The sequence below is a fragment of the Columba livia genome, chromosome 1 (genome assembly GCF_036013475.1).
Source record: "Columba livia isolate bColLiv1 breed racing homer chromosome 1, bColLiv1.pat.W.v2, whole genome shotgun sequence".
Classification (NCBI taxonomy): Eukaryota; Metazoa; Chordata; class Aves; order Columbiformes; family Columbidae; genus Columba; species Columba livia.
Window position 1 is genome coordinate 8,181,120 of NC_088602.1, and position 23,553 is coordinate 8,204,672.

The 23,553-nt window shown below is 40.1% G+C and overlaps 1 protein-coding gene across 20 annotated transcripts in view; it reads left to right on the plus strand.

The window, feature by feature from the left end:
• The window catches only part of DLG2 (discs large MAGUK scaffold protein 2), a 1,055,145-nt gene that overhangs the window by 299,400 nt on the left and 732,192 nt on the right, over positions 1-23,553 (plus strand). The gene's annotated exons all lie outside the window — the stretch shown is intronic.

Below are 23,553 nucleotides of genomic sequence, written 5' to 3' on the forward strand. Positions count from 1 at the left end.
ACTGCAGCCAGAACCTGGGGGCAGCTTTTCTGCTTTGTTTTGTTTCCCTTTGTGCCTACTGCTGCAAGCAACAGTTGGGAAAAGACGGATAGTGTTCGACAATTATGTAGCATAAGGCATTTTTCTCCCCGAGCAGTGATGGGTTAATTCCATTATTATTATTATTAATTTTTTTTTAAGTTACAGAACTGCTGTTGGAAGTGTTTTATTATTAACACTACTGTTAGGGAGCTGCTATCCCCGAAGGTCACAGATTAGACAATCTATGTTTGTACTGTCTTTGCTTGTTTTATCTAATCCTGAGCTCATGTGCTGCACAGAGCTCACAGCGATGGCATCCACTGTGACTCTGGAGGTGGGATTCAATTTCAGAGAAGTCACTGATTTCTCTGACTTGCAAGGAAGCTTTCCACAGCCTTGGGATGCTGTTGCCCAAGCAATAGCCAAAGAATCATGTTCGGGAGCAAATGCAAGCCCTGAGGGAAAAGGATATATGAACAGACCACATAGGACTAAAAATTTGTGGAAGATGCTGGTGGCTTATGCGGAAAACAGAGGATGAAGGCAGACATTACCATTCAATGAAAAAGAGGTGAGAAATTTACTCTGAACTGTAGATAGAGTAACCAGTGTGCACTGGCCTCTCCAAATGTGAAGCCATAAGCGAAGTGTCAGGAATATGTGCCTTTTCACATGAATATCTGTACTCCTGTTTTTTTTTTTCTTTTTTGTGGGAAGCTGAAACACTTTCTAGAGGCTTGTTTTGCTTTTTAAAATGAGAGGATGGTGTACAGCACACAATTGTCTTTCTGTCCTAGAATGATTTTTTTTTTTTAATATGCTGTGGATCCTGCCCTGCCAGCACATGAACAATTATCTGTCAGCTGAAGAGTTCTTTGTTCTGTTTGGCAGCCAGAACAAAGCATCTTGAACCAAGTGTCTGCTTACCTCTGGGGCAGGATTTGGGGCTTGCTGTTGTGTGAACTGTGAACGTGTTACTGAGCTGCTGTGTGTATCTGGAAAGCCTTTGTCTGACTGGTAGGGCATGTCTAAGCCTTGGAGAAGACAGAGAAGGATTTGCATTGCTTTTCACACTAGAATTACCAGACCATCAAGGCTATGTACCCATGGCTAGCAAATAGGAAAACTGAATTACTTTAGTAGTGTGGGTTTTTGTTTTTGTTTGTTTGTTTGTTTGTTTGTTTTAAGTTTAGAAAAAGTTAAGAAATCCATTTTGGTTGGATAAACTGTAAAGAAGGTTCTGAAGTTTGTGGAATGAGAATAGAAAAGTCTGAATAGCTAACTAATACTGTGAATTGTCCAATGTGATCGTATGTTGATAACAATCAACAAGGCCCTACATATCCATTGAAAAGATGAATCAGCCAGACTACGGCATTTTGCATCATCATTTCATAGGACAAGCCTCTGTTTGTAAATACATATTGTTTCCATTTTCTTCTTTCCTGATTTTTCATGCCATCTTGTTTTCTCTTGGACTCTAACAAGATTTCTCTTTTACTGTGATTGTACTCCTTTTTATAAAATAAGGGAAGGTGAATGGCTGAAATTAATGACTTTCATAAACACAGACAGAGACAGGTTGAAGGAATATGAATTTCCTTCCAGAAATGGGCTGCTTGGCAGCCTGGAGATGACACTAGAGATGGTGGAATGCAATCTCTGTAGTGTATTATTGCTGAAGGGTACTACTTAGTGTATTAAGAACTCAGATATGCAGTGCAGAAGATACAGAGTTACTGTAGTAGAAGCTGGGAAAGGGCATCAGTGTTTAAGATGGATCTCCAGCTTCTGTCAGCATTGACAATTTACTCAGAGGATTTGTTGTCCATCAGCCTCGCTGTTTAATGAGGTGATACAGGAAATGAAACTCAGACATAGAGATGAATTTTAAAATGAAATTTTGAAAATATATTTTGTTTTACCTCTAACATGATGATGAGAAAAGCCCAGCTATCTGGCAATTTGTTTGAACTTGTTCCTCAGTTTCCCAGCCCACCCCATGATCAGGAGAAGGATGTCCATGCAGTGTTGCCCTCTCTGCAGGTTTCATATTTATCTTTTTTGCCCTTCCCAAAGCTCTAGTAGTTGTGTCCTGGCTGCATGAGCACTTGTAAAAGTTGGCTGCTTCCAGTCTTAAATGCTGGACGTTGGCTGCAGACTGGAGAACTTTCCTGCTTCTTCTTAATTTAATGTCAGGTCACCAAGGGGCTGCTGGTGAGTGAGAACATTAAACAGAAACCCCGCTCATGAGACACTGTGTCAGCCTTGCCTGGAGTCATAAATTGCATATCCCAAAGCCAATGAAACAGTCAGTCCAGCTGCTTTTGGGAAATGCATTTCAGACTTTCTACCCGTGATAGGTCAGAGGCTGTGGTTAAATGGCCATGGTACAATATCAGGACTTCATAAGGAAGGTGAGGCCCTGAATGTATGTATGTGTATTAAGTGTTGAGAAGTGGAAGGATGAAATTAAATGAAACATCTGTCAGTGTTGCATATGTGTCCTCAGCTAGTTAGACTCTTATTTTCAGGGATTAAATTAAGCAAACAGAAACCTTCACATCTTTATTTGGGCTTAAATTTGTAGATGTATACCATTCATTCCCTTGCCACCAGGAACAGCCAGACAGTGCACAAAACATGCACGAAGTTCCAGCTGCTTCCTCAACATCCCTCTGCTTCCAGGGCACAAGCCAGGCATTGACTTCCCAAACATTTGTCTTTCCAATCCCTACCAAACTTTTACAGAGTAATACAGCATTTCAGCTGCCAACGTTATCTTACTGAGTGTCGGCATGTCAGGGGAGCAGTAACGGCAGGAGAGGGTGGGAGACCCTCCAGCAGAGTGCTGAGCTCTGCACCACCAAGGAAACTGTGGGGCTATGGGGTACTGGGTACCAGTGTGGTCTGCTGTCTGGTGAAATATCTGCTTTTTCTGGCAAGACTCAAATTGTTGACTTTGGCAGCTATGAAGTCACTTGGATTGATTTTCTGTTGTGCTGAACCTTGCATACATGTTTACCCAAGCAGTGAATGGATGTTAGACCTTAATGCTGGATGTAAAGATACTTGACCTTCACTCTACCCTCGTATAAATAATTATGCCTGATGTAAGGCAACAAAGAATTAAGACTGCTGATTCTTTTTTTTAATACAAGAATAATAACCTGTTCAAGGCATGCTATGACTCATGCTCAATGAAATTACTGGTGCTGGCTACCTAGTAATTTGGAACTAAATTTGATTTTGCACGTGCACTTAAGGAAGTTGGGTAAAATTGCCAGTGATTAAGTGGAATCAAAAAGCACAATGAATACCTTATTGTAAGACTTTGTTATCTTCCATTTCCCTTGGCTTTGGCTTGGTTCTTCGGAAAGAATAAAATGACAGACTGGGCTTGGTTTAGCGTTAAAGAATAGCTTGCATGGTTTCCCAGACCAGAACACTGGTGTCAGCCTTTCATTTGTTCCTCTGGCAAGACACAGACAGCACCTTCACAACAACAAATATGGAGGTCATGTCCATAGGTTCTGTTTTACATTCCAAGATATCATTATGTTTTTGCACTACCAGTCTTTGAAGGAGGCTAACTTCCATTTTAGCATGTCTTTTTGTCTTGCCTGTCTGAAGTACTGTGTTTTCCATTTTATAAATGTATGTTGCAATTGCTGATAGTGTTATATTTAATAAAATTTAACCATCTTCAGTCTTTTATTCTATCACAATGTGGTGAAAGCTTTTGTTAAAACCTCTTACCTTTGATAAAGCAAATGTAGCCTGAGTTTTAGGGACACTCCAGGTTTTGGTTTTGAGTGGTTTTATTAAAAATGCCTTGATCGCATCAGGTTTTATCAGTCTTAGTGAGCAGAGCTTTCTGAGTGAGTGTTAATGGCATTTTTCACCAGGTCAGTCGATGTCATCAAACGTGGCTCCGAGACTTACCATGGTAGAGAAGTCAGTTATTATTGTAGACCTTGAATTTAAACCTTAGGACTTAAATTCAGACTGGTATAATACTACTCTTTCCCACATTGCTATATACTGTGTAACAGCTGTGTATTTCTTACTGCCATTTTATGTTGTGTTAGCATCACCTACATCTATACCTGTATCATCACAGTGTTTTTTTCCATTCCCATTTTAGTAGAACTGTTGAAAGAAAACCTATTGCAAGAGAGAGCAACCCTTCTTGATTCTGCTTCAGCCTAAACAACTGTATCATTTAACTTGTAGCTCAGATTGCTGCGTGTTGACTGATGCCCAGGTTCTGAAAGAATTTATTCAGATGATCTGGGTTTTTGGTGCCTTCATGTCTCATCAATATTTTGCAATCTACTGCACTGGTGATATCACAGTTTAACATTTTGATGTTTTTTGGGTGAGTTCTTCTAAATACTGAGGGTGAAAAAAAAAAAATCTCTTTGCACTCTCTCTTGCAGTGATCCTCTAATTCTGCCCTCTATTGAAATATTCCTGCTTATTGTCTCCCATTGTACCTCTTGATCAGGATACTGGTGTTCTTCTTGTGCAGTCTCATTGTGATGTCTTCTTAATGTAAGTATTTGTACTCCAATTAGTTGCTTCTTCATGAATCTTCATCTGATACTGTCTATAGGTCATCACTTTGTTCCAAACCATTAATATCTGCAATGTTTCAATGGGGAAGAGAGGGGCATGACAGCGTGTGTTTTCATCTTGTTTTCTACTTCTGTGGTCATAGGTTTTGGGACTGTTGAAATACTGTGTTCCTCACTGTTTTTTGAGATCGTACCACTTTGATAAAAACTATGGTTTATACCCAATATTTTTTTCACAAGTGTGTGAGCTGTAGGATTTGGGGTTCTTTAACTCAAGAAAATTTAGAGTTGAGGAATCTGAAGTCCCAGTGTGTCTGTTCAGTTAGATCTTTGTTCTTTTGGTGTCTGTCTGATAGTAACAGTTTTGATTCTTTCCTGAGTTAATGCCGTTAGATTGCTTGTTTGTGACTGAATCTCTCCAAGAGGTTTTGCAAGGGCGGCTTTTAGGTCAGTGGACTGAAAATCTGGTTGCTGTAAGCTGTTGTTGATTTTTGGTTCTGGGTGGACCTCCTGCTTTTAAAGCATACTTGACTTGAAACTCATCTTACAATTACCTTTTTCTTATGCTTTTTACCTTTCACTACCTCTTCGTAGTAATGGGAGCGATGGTTAGTTCAGATTGCGACACCTTGTTCTGAAACTATTTCTAGTAGCACTTTTTGGTCTAAATAACACACATCATGAGACAAATATCCATAATGCTATTCCAGCAATGTATTCAACTTCTTAGACCTCCTAATTTTATACTTACGGTGTAGGATGTAATGAAGATTAAAGGTCCATTTTGTGTGCACTTACTGACACTGAAAACCATTAATGTTGTTGCTTTTACTCACATAGAAGTGCAGAAAATAGAGGTGTGAGGAGACCATTAGAAGAGGTATACTGGATGTAATTTTGCTGTCAGTTAAGTCCTTGGAAGCTCACCAAAATTACTGAGGTACCATGGGTTTAAATGAAAGCAAAGCTCAACCCTCTGTGGTGAATCACTGTCAGTCCTTTTAAATTATTAGCCTCTCATAAGTGAGTTCAGGTCTGATATAGGGGAAGAGGAAAGGGGAATGACTGCTGAACCGTGTGGCCACTCCAGAGCTAACAGTGTGTGTGGCACCTACTGGCATCCTTGTCCTGTCCATCATAGTAAATCTTCCTTGAACTTTGTCTAGAGCGGGGGTGTCAGATTCATTTTCACTGGGGGCCACATCAGCCTCGCGGTTGCCTTCAAAGGGCCGAATGTAATTTTAGGACTGTATAGGAGTAGTTACATTTATACAGTCCCAAAATTACATTCGGCACTTTGAAGGCAACTGCGAGGCTGATGTGTCCCCAGTTGAAAATGAGTTTGACACCCCTGGTCTAGAGTGATTTCACTGTGCTCAAATGGACATGCCCAAGGTTGTGAGGGCATTTGTATTTGTGCATAGAAGTCCTACAGAATTCAGTAGGACCTCGAAGTTACCTGTGACACTTATCTGGTGCAGAGGCATTCCGTCTTCTCAGCTATAGCTTTCTCAGCCTACCTGGATCTGCTTGCAACTCCCTTTGCATTTGAATTCAAGAAGAGAGAGCCTCTGTGATAAATTGCAATTGTTAGGGGAAATGATTAGGGAATAAAGCACATCCAAAAACTCTTCCTCCTGCAGTCAGGAGAGGGATAAAGAAACACTATTCCACCTTTTGATATCTGGTAAGAAGAAATAGAGGCACCACTGAATGAAATTAAATTAGTGAAACGATGAGGCAGTAACAATGATGGCCTGGCATTGCTTTGCAGTTTTACCTATTGCAGTGCAAAATCTCTGCATGATAACTCTGAGCAGCACTGACACAGTCATCAACAAATGTTGTGATGCAATAAAGGGAAGTTTTGATGTAATTATGTAGTAATAGCACCTCTGCCTATTGAAACGGTCACTCTCTCTGCAGTTATGGGGATCTTAAAAAATAATGCAGTATTTTTGCTTTTGGAAAGATAAACAAAATCAGTCAATGTCAGTATTATAGCTGTACATTTACTATAAAAGTGAACTGGTTTGATTTCTAAGCAGAAAACCATACATGGAACAGTCTCCATATACTCAAAAACTATCGACATTAGCTACAGTAAGTTTATTGCAGAAATTTGCCAATGGAGCTCAGCGGAGTAATGTAAATGAGTAATGTTGCCATTACAGTATTCATTCCCATATAGACTTTAATTTCTACTTGAGATCTCTTTGTCTCTGAGTAGAACCGTTGCTACACAGTATTTTGTCAATGTAAAACCCACAGTAGCTGCAATAACAACAGCTTAGTGGATTGCACTTCAAATATGATTGGAGAAAATTCGTTTCTCCTGACCATTAGAACATAAAAATTTACAAGGCAGAACTGTTGTGCCCTTTTCCCTTGAATCTGTCTCTGCACTTTGATGCCATTTCCTAAAATGTATCAGCAAATGTAAAGCTGTTTCTGTGAGGCCAAAAGAGTATTATAGTGAAAATCTATATGAAGAATAAAATTCAAGCACTGAACAGTGAAATATAAAAAGTAACCAAGACAACGAATGTTCTTTGCAATCATAGCCATACATCTGCTGTAGCTCCAACTCCTGTCCAGTATATCTTCAAATTCTGGATCTAAACCAGATGTCCTCGTTGCTAGTTTGTTGACTACTTTGTGAGTCAAAGTAGAGCATGAGTAATTGTAACAAAGTTTGATGTTGAATGGTGAGTCCTTTCAAACCTCCAGGGATAAAACAAAGGGATAAAGGAAATATTTGTTTAAGAGGCAGAAGGAGCAAAATGGTAGCTTTCGCAGCCCTAAAATCACAGAGCAAGCAACTGCTTGAACCAAGATTAGAAGGCTGGGGTTCATGACTCCAATGCCGACTTTAAATTATGCCTAAGTAACATAAGTTCGTGGGAGTCATTAATCACTTGCTTTTCTTTCCCCACTTTAGGACCCCAGAATAATTTGAAAATAATATAAAAATTATGTTCAGAAGGATAATGAACTAATTTGGGATTGCATGGCTATTGAAGAACTGCAAATAAGATTTTTGCATTGCAACAATGCTTAGTGAACTGTGAAAAATCAGGGAAGTACAGACATATATCTGAAAGGAGGCACAGTCTTTTTCAGGGCATAGTAGTAAAGAAAGCACATAGGAAAGTGAACTCTATAAACCACTTCAGTGAAAAATATTGCTGAAGAAGTTGTTCTTGTGAATAATGACCTTGTTGTGTTGGTCATCATAGTTAGCATGGTTTGGTTCAATTTTGAAAACTTAGTGTGACCTCAGAACATGCCTGGTAGATCTGCCACTTCATGGTTTAACCCCAGCTGGCAGCTAACACCCACACAGCTGCTCGCTCACTCCTACCATGGCGGAGAGAATGGGGGAGAGAATCAGAAGAGTAAAAGTGAGAAAACTCGTGGGTTGAGATAAAGACAGTTTAATAGGTAAAGCAAAAGACACATGTGCAAGCAAAGCAAAATACGGAATTAATTTGCTCCTTCCTATGAGCAGGCAGGCGTTCAGCCATCTCCAGGAAAGTCGGGCTCCATCATGTGTAATGCTTACTTGGGAAGACAAATGTCATCACTCCAAATGTTCCTCACTTCCTTCTTCTTCTCTCAGCTTTATTTGCTGAGCATCATGTCATGTGGTATGGAATATCACTTTGGTCAGTTGGGGTCAGCTGTCCCATCTGTGCCCGCTCCCAACTTCTTGTGCCTTCTCAGCCCACTCGCTGGTGGAGTGGGGTGAGAATCAGCAAAGACCTTGAATCTGTAAGTGCTGCTCAGCAATAGCTGAAACATCCCTGTGTTATCAACATTGTTTTCTGAACAAATCCAAAACAGAGCCCCATAAAAGCTACTATGAAGAAAATTAACTCTATCTCAGCCAAAACCAGCACGCTCACAAAGGTTTCCCTCATTGTCTTCTAACTTTTCTTTACCCTCTTGTTCATCTTTGAGTCTCCTTTTTGTAAGGATGGTTGATTTTCTGTCTCAAGAAGAAGTCAACCATCACTGGCTAGGCTCCTTTTCATTATAATTTATGTGAATCTGAGTTGACACTGGGTGAAATCACTGATGAATATTCATGTAATCTAGTATCTTTGAGGAATTGTTATCCTGTTTAATCATGCTTTAAAGCTTGTGATCCTCTTTCCTGTTGATAGTGCTTTGTAGCATATTTCCTGTTGCAGAGAGACTGAGGCACTCAAAGATTCTGAGCTTATTTGATTATATGGGACACTGTGCAGAAGTGGGACATGTTTTCATCTCTTGTGAGAGCTGAGGCCAATAAGATGCCTGGTGTTGTCTCTGGAAAGCTGATAAGATCGAATACTCCCTGATGCTGGGAAAGGAAAATAAGCAGCATACCATATTTTTTCTCTGCTATTAGAGGGCATGGCTCACATTTCAAGGGAATGTCACCTTCAGCAGCCACTTTTCTTGTCACTCAAGTCACTCCCCAAAAGCAGGGGTCCAGCCATTCTCCAATTTCAAGAATTAATCTTTTGTGTGGGGGGAATTAAGCAAGCAGTACTGAAAGAGCTTGCACCAAATTGTGTCTCACTCAGCCTATTTGTGCTGAATACACAAAAGAGCCTCTGTGCCCCTTTCCTCCAATTGCTCTCCAAGTGGTAATGAAGCTAATTGCAGTCTCTGGCTGCAGCCTCTGGAATATTCTCTGTCTCTTTGTGCGCACACTGGCATTAAGATATGCAAACCAGACCTAGGGTTTAGATTCTTATTTTACAGAGATGATTATGATGACTAAATATTTATGCTTGGTAGAAGACTGTCACCCATTGGACTAAGTGTGGCAAAGGGTATTCTATAGTAATGTTTTTGGAGTTAAAATAGAAATAAACACATCAACCTAAGGATTTGCAGTGTTTCTTTATGTCCTCCAAATAATATTTTTTCTTGTTCTTTTAGGTATTCTCTCTGATCTTTTCTCTCATCCTCGTCTTAGAGGGCTCAGGACTCTAACTCTCAGATGGGCAAATATAGATTGAAGATACTTGTTTTGTATCTCCCTGGGAATATTGCAATTGTAGGTACAGAAACACAGTTCAAACTTTACTTAACTGATCCCTACAATTCAATACCTTGAGGAAAATATTTCTGATGCTACCTTGGTTGTGTTGTCTTGGTACCCTTGTGCCGTTTCTATTCTTGCGGGCTCACTGGTTACATGTAAGCTCCTTTTCTACAGCTGTATCAGAGCACCTCTTTTGTTTGTTATGTGATGTACCACTGGTGGGTAAAGGTAGCTTTTGTGGCAAAACAGTTCTCCTTCAATTTAACTTTCCAATAGCAGCTGTGCACAGAAATGTATTACAGGAATATTTTTTAAAACCGATAAAACAAGGCAATAGAAAGTTCCTGTCTGTGGCTGAATGTCGATCACTTTTATAACAGTGTTTTGTGTAGACGCTTAATCAATGACCAGCTGGAGATGAATTAGTCAAGTGTATTTTTTCCCTGGGCTTTGTACAATGTCCAGGCACTGGTAGTTTTTTAGGGCACAGGAACATTGTAGGGGTGACGTGGAAGAACATGCCAGAGCTGCAGGGAGTGTAATAGGAGGGAGCATGTATGTCCAGCTCCAGCCTTCCTTTGGGTACATTTGATTTATTTGGTAAACAAAATAGAAGTTTATTCTACTTGTGCTGCTGTTATTTTGAGCTTTAGTTAAAACTGGAGATTTTCCTGTGCTATATAATGATTTTTCTTTTAAATCCCTTAAAAGTGCTACAGTACCTTTTTCTTGAAAAAGAACATTCTTTATAAATTTGTATAAATGAGTAATTTTTAACATAATTTTTAAGCATCAATATTTTTGAGAGTCAAGATAAATTATTGCCTGTACAACTAACGCTTACATACACTGATCTGTCACCATTTTTTAGGATTGTTTTTGCTGCATAGCTCTTAAAAGAGCTATGCATAGAGAGCTGCACAGCTCTTAAAAGAGCTCTTAAAAGAGCCTGGAAAAAGAGCCTGGAAAGGTTGATAACTGTGATGTATACTGGATGTCTACTTAATTTTTTTCTTTCCCTTTCCCTTTCCCTTTCCCTTTCCCTTTCCCTTTCCCTTTCCCTTTCCCTTTCCATTTCCATTTCCCTTTCATCTGTCTTAATCTTCTGATCTTTTTAATTGTTAATATTCACATGGATTCTGTTAGTTTGCTTTTGTTGTATTAGTAATCAGATTTTGTACAAAAAACATTATTTAAATGTAAATGTGGCTTTTTGGTATGGAAATGTGGAAAGAAGACCAGTCAGCAGCATGAACTTCTGTTCATGGAGTAAGGTTGTGCTAATCAAATAAATCATAACAACTCCCCAGTTTGCAGTGTGACATGTATAAACAGAGAAGAAATAGTTACTTAATCTCTAATTGGTTTATCCTGGTATAGGATAAAATTAGATTCCTCACTCTAATGGTGGAAAACCAAGGAGTGTTTTCCATTCCTAGGTCTTTGCTCAACTTTTTCTGCTCAACCATTAAGCCCTTGACAAAATGTCTGCATGAGTCTGTCCCACAGTAATTTAGTAGCCACAAAGGCACCTCAGTTTTCCAAATGAACTAGAAGAGTAGTAGTTTTAAATGTAAGAACATGCTTCTCTGGAGTAAAAGATTGGTATTCAAGTCTATTGAAAGATGCTTTGGCTGTCTTTACGTAGTATGCAATGCTCATCACTTTATTACTATGTACAAAGAATTGAGACTTGGGTGCTGACCAAATAAGAAAAAAGTTGCTATCAGTTCCATTTCAAAATCATTTTACTTGATGCAAAATCTATAGAATTGGTGATGCCAAATATTGATCTATTTTCCTCCTCTGTTTCCCAGAGATTTGTGCCTTCTATTGCACTTAATCTTTATTTAAGCAGATACAGCATTTGACACAAAATTTAACTGAACACTAAGACTATTTTTTGTCTTTTTCTCCTCTGCAGTAACTGCATGAGAAAGTGAATAATTAGTTGAACTGATCACTGGACATAGAGCCAGGAGTTTCCTGAATCCCTGCTCTGTTGTCAGACACTTGCCTTGGGAAGTCATTTAATTTCTCTGCTTGCAGTGGAAAGCTGTACTTGCTAATTTATCACTATATCACTATAACATGTTAGCAGAGGACTGGGAAGATACATCCTGTTCTGCTTAAGCATGGAGTCTATAGTCAGATTCATTAGCTCTTTTTCTGTATTCTGGGTTTCATAGTTGTTCCTGAACCTTGCTGTTTATTGCCATGATCTCCCTTGACCAAACATTGTTTTTACTCTCAAGCTTGGGGCTCCACATTTGTTTTTCTTGATGTTGTGTCCTGACCGAGTTCTTTCTCAATAGCTAGGGAGACTACAATTATGTTCTCTTTCTGACCTAAGATTTGCCTTCCCACCTCTCCCCTCTTCCCGGCTTCAACTTCACTCCTGATTTCTCTACCTCCTACCCCTGAACATTGCAGGGGAATGGGGAATGGTGGTTGTGGCCAGTTGATCACACATTGTCTCTTCTGATTTTTCCTCCTCAGGGGAGGACACCTCATGCTCTTCCTGCTCCAGCTTGGGATCCCTCCCTCAGGAGACATTCCTCCATGAACTTCTCCAACATGGGTCCTTCCCACAGGCTGCAGTTCTTCACAAACTGCTCCAGTGTGGGTCCATTCCCTGGGGTGCAGTCCTTCAGGAACAGGCTGCTCCAGCCTGGGTCCCCCACGGGGTCACAAGTCCTGCCAGCAAACCTGCTCCAGCATGGGCTTCTCTCTCCACAGGGTCACAGGTTCTGCCAGGAGCCTGTTCCAGCATTGGGTTTTTGCATGGTCACAGTTTCCTTTGGGCATCTACCTGCTCCACCGTGGGGTCCTCCCTGGGCTGTAGGTGGAGATCTGCTCCACCATGGACCTCCATGTGCTGCAGGGGACAGCCGGCCTCACCATGGTCTGCACCACAGGCTGCCAGGAGCACCTCCTGCCCTCCTTCTGCACTGATCTTGGTGTCTGCAGAGTTGTTTCTCTCACATGTTCCCACTCCACTCTCCAGCTGCTGTTCCCAAGCATGTTTTGTATTTTTTTAGTCTTTCTTCTTCTTAAATATGGTTCTTTCTTTTCCCTGTGGTTGGAGAGGTCTCCAGATCCTGAAGGTGTGAGGGATGTAGTGGACTATACATACGGAGGCGATGTTCAGGGAAAGGGATGGCTCAACAGTGAGGGTGTCCTTGTCCATCCTTCTCAGTAGCACATCTTTCCTTGCTTCTAAAAGCTACATCTTTGCTGAGTGATTTCTCTCCATGCAGGATGAGCCTCCCAGCTACTTATTCAGTCATTCAGTCTCAAGCAAGTATAAAGCCCCAACATATTTGAACCAGCCATAATGTAGGAACAAAGCTCTTGAGATAGAGACTTTTATGGTTTCTGATGCCTTTCTTATTGGAAATATCAGCTGTTCCCTTGAGTAATTTTCTTTGCTTTCAAGAACTGCTTGCAATTTTTTTCATTTCTTATCTGCCTGCCTTCAACACACACAAGGAGAAAATGGCCTTACAAACTACTTTGCCTTAAAGGGCCGTTATGAAGAAAAGTTTAAAACAGAGAGGGCAATGTAGAGTAAATTAAGCCTGGATAACAAATTTTGTAAGTTTCCAGAGCTTTGTTTGTGAAGTAGGGAGAATACTTTGAACAGAAGCTTCTTCTTGGGATATTTATTTATTTCACTGTGTTCAGTTTCACAGAGAAGTCCTGGTACTGTGTCTAGCTGACTTACAAACAAATTTATTGTTTTTTTCTCTGTTAGAGAAGCTGTGATATCTTATCGATAAGATTGCTTCCAGTGTTATTAAAACTACTCAGGGTAAACTAATCTTGCAATAATACCAATAACCTTTGGCCACACTCTTTTGACTTCACCAGCCTCTCACAAGCATAACAGAGCTAAAAGTAAATCTGCACAATGTAAATGTGGTTCATCTGTTGAAATGTACTTTTTTGGAAGTGCTATTAGTAGCTGATTCTCTCTGTGTTACAGATGAATATACTCTCCTTAATTACTATCTAAAAGAAGAATCTGTACAATAAAATAAATGCAGCCACTCATTAAAATCCTAGAAAGACAAATTATTTGAAACACCTATTTCCCTATTTTCAGTCAGCATGGGCTCACAGATACACAGATGGTCAACACAGGAGCAGTAGATCCAATCCTTCCTGGAAGCATTAAAGTCATTGTGCACACCTGATGCTCAATGCATTTGTATCTGCTTCTGTCAAGAGACTCCCAAACAGAAATAAGCTTCTCTCCATGGATGCAGCTGCTCATGCACAGTAGCCCATGGCATAACCAGTGGTTACATATCTGTCAGGATTTCTTTTCATTCAGGTAGCAATTTGCTTTTGCAATACACTTTGCAACTAGGTGCATAAATGTGCATGTGCACATGCCATCTTCTGCTTCCCAACAGCATGAAGGGCAGGCGTGTGTGTGCAGCTATGCTGTGGTCACCATGAAAGAGAGAAAGGAAGAAAATACTTAGTGCAGATGAGAAGGATAGAACAAATTAGCACTAATTTCTTTCTTGGAAGAGTTTCTGTGAATATTATCTCTTTCTTAAATGTTCCAGTGGCAGCTGCATTAGAAAAAATAAAGATCTGCTCCAGAGAAGAGTGGGCTATCAGGAGATATCCAGAGGGTCAAGGTGGATGTCCAAAACGGATGGCCAATAAGATTTGTGCATGTATTCTGGGGCAAGATTGGATTGAAAGGATTTTACTTTAGAAAATATCTTCCGACCTTGCTTTTCAAATGGCTGACTCATTTTTATGTTTTTGTTTTCTCTTATGTTAAAAAAACCAGACTTTTAAAATTACATTTTCATTTATACCATTTTTTAGGCACAAGGGCACTGGCAGGAAGAAGTTTTGACCCTTCAACCAAGTTTCCAATGTTTTTAACACTGCAAAACCTCTTAGGTTTCTCCCTAGTTGAAGGAAGGGTGAAGAAAACTCTGCATTGCTGTTTTCACCCTGGCAATAATACAAGGTTTTCCTTAAAATGCCTGTGCAGATGGCTGTCCGATTTATCGGGTCACTTACTTGCTACCGTATCATCAGTTCAGGTGGCAGAACTGCACGGAAAAGGAAAGGCATGCACCATTAAAAGCTTTCATTGAGCACCTTTCGAAACGTGGTTGTTATTCTTCACTTAATACTTGTTTTGTTTCACACAAGCTGCTGGGTGATGACAGGCTATCTCATGCTTGGCTGCCCGCTGCTGCTGCCGATATAAAGCCCCTGTTCCCTCACAGATCCCGGTGGCCTTGGAGCTGTGCAGGGTGGCAGCCTGATAACGTGGTGGCATCTGCCTCGACTTGTGAGGCTTGGAAGTCACTGCCTTCATGGGAATGACACTTTGCAAGGAAATGGGATCTGGAGCACTGTGGGGTTTCTGAAACATCCCTGCATCTGCTGTCTGATTGCCCTGGGTGGGAAGGAGAGAAATATAAAACAGATTAGCCTATGTTATCAGACTCAATCCTTTTATTGATTGCCTTTAAGGGATGCTTTTCAATGCACAATTAGCCTGAACTTTAGATGTAAATCCTTTTTTAGACATTTTTAAGCCTGAGTTAGCTGGAAAGCACACATTTGTTATAAGCAGGCATGCAGGCCAGAGTTCAGAAGCAGTCTCATCTACTGATGCTGCTGATACATTAAGTCCTCGTGTGACTGATGTGCTTCTGTGGAAATGTCTTCCCTCCTGGCACAAGAAGTGATCTTGAACATATATGGGCCTGTAAACCAGAGTGGCTTTGCTGTGGAACTGTTGTTTTTGGACTAATGGAGTGGCCAAGATACATATCGTACGCAACCCACAAGATGCTTTGAGCATGAGACCGCATCGTTGACCCTCAAAAATCCTCAGCAAGAGCCAAGACACATCTCTTTCATTCTGCTCTGTAAGGAGAAATGAAACATCTACATGAAGAGGAATAAGTAGGCTTGGAGCCTCTCTCTGTTATGTGCCAAGAGCGGGACAAGCTCCCAGGCATCCAGGCAGCTGGCACACAGGGTCTGCACTGCATCCCCTGGTGCCGTCGTCCAAGCTGTGATGGTAATTAGGCAGAAAGGCCACCCTGGGCTGTTTAGGGCATGGAGAAATTATTAGCACCACCACAAGGATACAGTGCCAACATTGCTCACATTGCCCTGAGTGGTTCAATGAACTGAGTCAGAGCTGCCGTGGAGGGGCAGGAGGCAGATAAAGAGGGAATTTATATCCTTGTTTCCTCTTTCTCCTGATGGCCTTTCCTGGACCTGACTGACTAGGATTACAAGAGGTTGCACCAGTGCTTAGCTAGACACAGCATTTTACGTTGCACCTTGTTTCTGGACAAAGCATTTAGATAGTTGCTATGTAGTCACTCCTGGTTAAACCTCACAAAACATTAACCTTATTAATATTTAATAGTTATATGCAAATCATAGTCAGCCAATTAGTTTTCTCTGCAGCTTAAGCAGTTTCCCAAGAGACTGTTGCTTAAGTACCTTAATATGTCTTCCTGACAAAGGTGAAAGTGTTAAAAGGAGCTTTATTTTGTTGTTTAGTTGTCTTTTCAGTTTTTTTAGGAATCACCTGAAAGATGATCAAATGAAACACGTTTATTTTCCTCTTGTTTCCTGCAAAAGGCAATTGAAATGTTGATACTGAAGCAAAGATAAAGCTTGCTAGTATAAATAGGTGGTCTCACTTTGTTGGCATACTTACACCCACACATGAGACATTTTGCTCTTTCTGTAACTTCGAATTAGCTGCAGTTTGTATTAGTACATTGACTCTTTGTGTGTAATTGCCTCCTACCTATATAGATCCGGAAGCCAGCTACTTACTAATAACTAATCTCATTTTTTTCTTTAGCTCAGAAGTCAGGCTTTTGCTCATTTGATGTTCAAGGTTATGATGGTCATTTTCTCCCTCATCAGCTTTGGGGCAGAGAGAAAGCATGATAGCATAGGACAAAGTGTGTAGCAAAATGATACTGTGATCAAATGAAGCTAAAGGTTTACAGGTTTGATCCTGAAATTGGATAGATGATGTGAAAACCAACAGCCCAAGCAAGATGTCTCTTGTAAATTACTTCTTCCCTCTAGTGCAGAGGTATTTGACACACACCACACTTAGATGTCTCAGTTTGCTGATGGTTTCTCAAATACCTGACACAGTGGGAAAATCAGCAACACTTTTTTTTCAATACTTTATTGGCTGTTAACACTGCAGAGCTGGCCATAGTCTGTATGTAACACGGTTAAAACACTTCTGAGGACTGCTGAGAGCAGGGAAAGGCTCCACTTACCTGTTCCAGACAAACCTGTTGAGCTGACAGCTCATAGAGTCACTACCAAGCTCAAACAGCGCTTTGAGGACTTGACATTAAAACTCTGCACCAGCACTTTCAACCTTTCTAATGAGCCTCATCCTCATTAAGATACCTCTGTTCTTACCTTCATTTTCTTGCCACCCGAGCTTTACTTTTCCTCTGCTGAGCACCCATTGATCGATTACAGAACCAATATATTTCAGAGCTACCATACCCTCCTCCATGTGTTTTTAGGGACAGCAAATGCCCTGGGTAGACAAGTTCTGCTTTTATTTGTTGGGTTCTTTGTTTTTTAACCGTTTCAAAACCACAGGTAAAGCACCGCCAGGTAAGGTGCAGAGATTGCTCTATAAACTCAGTGCCTTGTTCTCATGTATCACTTAGAACTGCTCAAAATGTTGAAGTAAAATACCTCTGTGGACAGGTTATGTGACCTCTCTGGAATAAAGGCATAACAGCTCCTATGTACTGACAGTCTACACAGTACAGGGGAAAGAACCATCACTGATGTACCTTGTTTTATAGGAGTAAGTAAATTAATGCCAAGACTGGAATAAAAAGTCATTTTTAAATGCTAAGCCATTTCATAGCATATTTTGACATTTCAAGTCATTATAAAGCTGCCCTGTTATCACCTATAATTTCTTCCTTGTCTTTAAGGCATGATGTCACTTTTTAGGGTTATACTTGGACTTGCTCGAAATATTGTCAGTCCCAGTTCAAATTCAACCTGACGTCCCAAATGCAATGAGGTTAGTGGTTTCCATGTAGCCTCAAGTACACAGTAGTATGCTGAATAAACCCGCACATATAATTCTGCTAAATTTGGACTATAAGGGGGCCCTAGCACTGAGTTACTATGGAAACAGAATTCTTGCTTTTCTTTAGAAAGAAATTCCCCTTAGGTTTAGTAGTGTGAAAAAATTCCAAATATTAGAGCTCTGCAATGTTTCCCCCCTGTTATCCATTTGTGCCCACATTTTCTTAATAAGGGTTTAGAGATTACTTTTCTGACTTGTCCACTTAATATTCAGTTTGATCACTGAGTTTTCTTGATATTTTATCTGAGGGAAAAAGCAATGCATATCCCCCAAAGCTGTTTGGATAACTGTATGTATGAGTGCTGATGATTTATAGAGGGCTGTGGACAGTTACAGTGCTGAGAACACAGTGTTTACTCTTCAGTAGATTATGTAGACATAGAAGGAATCTCTTTCTAGGAGGATATCACATAAACATCTCATGATATTTGCCATTTCACCAAGGTCTCTGGCTGAAAGATTTACAAGATGAGAAAGTGGAGTTCTTGGATAGGATGACAGTAAGTAGAGAATTATGTCTTATGCAAATTGCACAGAGACTTGGAAAGGACAGTATCTTTTCCTGAGACCATCTTTACAAGAAATACTTTTTGATAAGAAGGTTTAGGAGGGAATACAGGAAAGCTGCACAGCAAGAGAGCTGAGTTAAGCTGAGTGAAAGGTGCCATAGTACAGAGAGGTAGAACGAAGCACAGCAGGCTGTGTATAGAGGAAGAAGCTATGAAAGAGCACAAAGCATGAAGGAGCTGCTGAGACAACTTGAGAAGAGAAGGGAATTAGCAGTCTCTCGAAGGAAACGCTTTGGAGCTTGATTTAATATGAGGAATAACAGTACAAGGAAGTGTAATTATGTTTGCAAATGCACAGCCCACCAATGATAGACTGAGCAGTTGAGGAACACTCTTCACTCATGCCTGATAATAACAATCTTCTCTAAAAGAGACAAATAAAGAAAAGAGAAGAGAAAAAATAAATGAGGTTTTCCAATGTAATCACAGGTTGAACTGACCAGTCCTTTTTAAACTTTTACTAGATTAAGCATAACTTTAACTCTATGTTCAAATATATACCCATTAATTTTGTTCATGGTCTTACCTCCTCTCCTGTAAAGATCACTGAAGGAGCACATGTTTTTAAAAAGCTGTTTTGTTTACATTGTGCAAAAATGCTGATGAGAAGCATTGAAATTCTCTTGATACAGTCTGGCTCATCTTCAAAAGCAATTTGGTACCCCTGTCTTGGAAAGCCAGGTTTGTAAGGTCACACAAAGAGTAAGGAAATGAAATAATAGTAGATTTATACTCCGTGAACAATTTCCATTCATTCCAGTAAATACAAAACAAATATACTACTACTACTACTACTACTACTAATAATAATAATAATAATAGTAGTAGTAGTAGTAGTAGTAGTAAAGTAATAATGATAATTTTATATATAATTTTATATAATATATAAATATATATATATATATATATAATTTTATATAATTTTACTTATATAAGTGACACGTGGCACAGAACAACAATACATCCTTGGAAGTATATTAACACATATGCTTTGCAGTGTGAATTGTATAGACAATCCTCCATTTGCATTGCATATGGGGCTACAGGGCCTATGGCCAGGTTCTGTGTGCTGCTGAGAGTGTTTGGAATGGCCAAAGGTGTCTGGAGGACACGTTTCCTTGCAGAATTCCTGAGGGATGGAAAGCTGGTAGAAGTAGCTGTACCTCCAGCCATGGAAGTTGCTTTGTGAACGGACACCTGGTTGCAGCAGGTCTGTTATGAGGCAAGACACAAGCACTGTATGTTAGAGCAATGTCCTCTTCTCTTGTTCCTACTCTAGTATGTTGTAAAGTATCACAAAATGCAGAATGGCTGTGGGTGGAAGAGACATCTGGAGATCATCCAGTCCAACCCACCTGCTAAAGCAGGTTCACCAGAGCAGATCACACAGGAATGTGTCCAGGTGGGTTTGAATGTCTCCAGAGAAGGAGACTCCACACCCTCTCTGGGCAGCCTGTTCCAGGGCTCTGGCACCTCAAAGTAAAGAAGTTTCTCCTCATGTTTAGATGGAACTTCCTGTGCTTCAGTCCTCACCAGCAGTGAGGACCATAATTAACCCTGCTAGTTCCTTAGTACTTGTCCAAGCCTGAATTCCTAGGTACGAATGCACACACCAGTGTCCTCTGTGTCATGGGAAAACATTAGACATTGGAGGATAGGAGCCTGTTACCAAGGATTTTAATTATTTAACCAAATACTGTGTCCAGCTGGGGTGCCAGTCGTTACCCTTTCTGAGGACTCTGCCTGCTACCAGTTTATACAATTAAATGTTGGTTATTACACACCAGCTTTGGCAAATAAATGTATTGTGAAACTTCCTCTTCCACCCTGTCCCAGAACTTGTTGCACAGTCAAATCAATCAAGTAGAGACATTTGGAGAGATTTTCAAAGGTGCAACTGGTATGTAGGTGTTGATTTATCATTTACTAATGCCAGTGAAAGACACCCTCTTGTTGTTTGTGCTGTTGGTTTTATAACAGCAACAAGGTCTAGGACTCTGCAGTCCTTCTGACTCCACTTTTAAAACAGTTTCAAACAATATTTGGAGAGAATAAATCTACAAAGTGACATGTAGATAGTTACTGTTCCCTGGAAGTATCTCTATCACTCTTCTTCTCTTACTGATCAAAGGCAGAGAACTCTGCATTAGGAAGGCTGTACAGTAACCCTGGAGAAAATGATAGATTTAAGAAATGTAATTATTGTAAAAAGTGAAGGTGGTTGTGCTTAAATGATACACTGCAGATACTAGACAGTCTCTATCTATGGGAGCTCTTAACATTATTTTTGAAAAAGAGCAAAATACGTTATGGGTCTCCATATTGCCCATTTATCAGACAACTGCAAGGGAACACAAGCTTTAATAAACTGATTATACCTCTTTTCAATTTACCATTCTGGGCATACTGTCTGAATCCTCCTAATCAAGATTTTATTAACCAGAAGCTGAAAAAACATTACAGTCATAGATTTCTGGGTGGGTTTTTTAGCAATGACACTACCATGGCTGTTTGAAATGCCATGTATACTAAATTGACTTTTGAAATTAATTTCAGGCATATTAACTTCCAATAAATGCATAATTTAATTTTTATTCGAGTATTGATGTCACCAGGAAGTACCTAACAGAAGGTTTATAGCACAGTTCTTTTGGACCACGTGAAGCTTATCAAAGCAGTTGGAGGGAACCAGTTGCACACTTACACATTTCACCACTTAGTGATTTGCAAAACTTCCAGTGATATTATTGCATTAGTAGCAATATAAGTACTTCGTCCCCTATGACTCCTTTCTAATGTATTTTTAGAAAATCTTTGCTCTGTTGAAAAATCAGAGTTTAGTTCTAGAAGCTTTTGTGGGACAGAAAACCTTATGAAAAGGTGTAGATACCCTGTCAAGCAGGAATAGTGCATGAATAAGGAATATTGACAGGCAAAAATCACTTAGAAGATGGCTAAAATCTTCATTCAGAATCAATTTATGTGTTTCCCACTGAATGTTTTCTACCAGGTGCTAGAACAGCATTGTCATTTCAGCAATATACACTCCTGTGTATGGTCAGTTGTTGAGCTGGGCAGATATGCAAAAGTGACCCTCACCATAAAAACTCTGTAAGCCACGGCATGTCGGGCAGACAGAGACCACTAGAACAACTAGTCAGACTCCATGAAGATCTGTAAGAACATTTTTGGCTTCCCAGATAATGAGCAATTTGCTTGTAGTTGCAGAAGGACTGTGGCAAAGGAGGAAAAGAACCCAGCACCTGAGAATTATTTGAATTATTTCCTGAACCCAGTCCAGTGCCTTCACCACAATCATTCTTCTTGTTTCCACTAAGTATGATTTACATTTTTTTTCTGTTTATTTGGCAGCAGTTCTTGGTACTTTGTAAATATTAAGCTTTGGACTAGACATCCTGAAATCGACTATAATGTGCTTAAAAACCTTCAGCATAGTGAAGTGATGGGTAATATGTCATTGTTCCCCACCACATTGTGCCAGCTGTGCAAGCACATCTGGAAGCATTGTAAAAGGTTGGTTTTCCCCAGAAATTGGTCATGAGGCAGTGTCGGAGCCCAGAGAAATGTTCAAGCTCTTACTCTAATCTCTCGTGACCCGCTGTTGCTTTATTCTTTAGTTAATTCAGTTCCACAGTGAATGGGCTGAGAAAAGGAAAACACACCTGGAGACTATTGCTGCATTTCCCAGCTCTCATTCTCCCCTTGTTCTTCTCCTGTGATGCTTAAATCAAGTTGTCATTCAGTGTTTTACTGCTCATATTGCCATGGCACCCAGGGAGCCTGACATGGGAATCAGAAGAGCACAGTACAAGCACAGATCAGAAGGCCGTCTGGGTTCCAAAGACCTTACAATCAAGGTGAAAAGCCTGAGAAAACAAAAGCAGACAAGTGGGTAGATGGGGAACAAAAGGAAACAAGAAGCTGATGTTGGCTAGGCAGTAAAAACAGCGTACAAGGATGGGATTTATCTTTTTTTTAACACATAGTGAGGGAAGCAAACTGATTTGAGACTTTACCAGAGAAAAGTGAGTTCATTTGCAGGTGTCAAGGAAACTCTCCCCAGTATTAGATGCAGGGTGAGAAAAGGCACAAAAGGATTATCTGAATGTTTAGCATTGGCCACTCAGAAGGGGAATCTCCCTCTATCACTGAATTAGAGATAATGACCCAGGACAGCATGCAGAGAGTGTTGACATGGAAGACAAGCCACTATTAGATACAGCAGGGAAGTAAAAGCCCATGCTGGGAGCATGGAGAGAAAGATGATATGGTCAAATTGATGAGCTGGAAAAATGATCTTATGACAGCATCTAGAATGGATCTGAGCAGGCCAAGTTAGGATCTGTCACGGCCAAAGAGAAGATAGCATTTAAAGAGATGATGAGTTTGGAAAAATGATTATCAGTATTGATGGCTAGCACACACTTCACCTCTGAGACATTGTGCATGGAGAGCTTAACAAGAAAAGGGCAGGGAAGGAAAAGAGATTTAAAAGAGAATGCAGTTCTCCTAAATCATTCAAAAAATCAGTAGCATATTCAAGAGCAGGATTCAGGACTGCTGAATTCTAACACAGAGCTCTGCTTGCTGGATCAGTCCTTGCTTGGAAAAGAGCTAATTTTTGTAGCTCTGTGAACTTGGTGTGAACTTTGCATGTTTTTACAATATCATAATTTGCAGAGCTCCAGACTGAGAGCAGATGAGTCACATTGTTTAGGTAGAGAAGGATGTGCTGCAGAGCCACTTCTGTAGCACAGAAAATCTCCTTTCCCTGAGGACGAAATCGTCTCTCTTCCCACAAAGCAACTAGCATGATTCAGAACTCCACATCAGCTGGCAAATATATCGTTTATTTTGGCATTTAATTTCACCATGACTGCTTAAAGATAATACGAAGCATTAAAGCTGTCAATATTTTTGAGTGACAAAGAGCTGAAACTGTTACTCTCTTTTTCCCTTTCAAGTGACAAACATAATGTGTTGAGTATAACTTACTGCATTGCAACGAGAAACCTTTGCAGTTTGCTTTAGCCATATGCCCATTGCAGACACAGGCTGTGTCTCTAAATGTGTTTGTGCAGCACCAGGCACCAGAAGGCCCCAATCCTCGAACAAGATTCTTATGCACTCATTATTTTGAGTGATATTTTGAAAAGTAATAGGAGA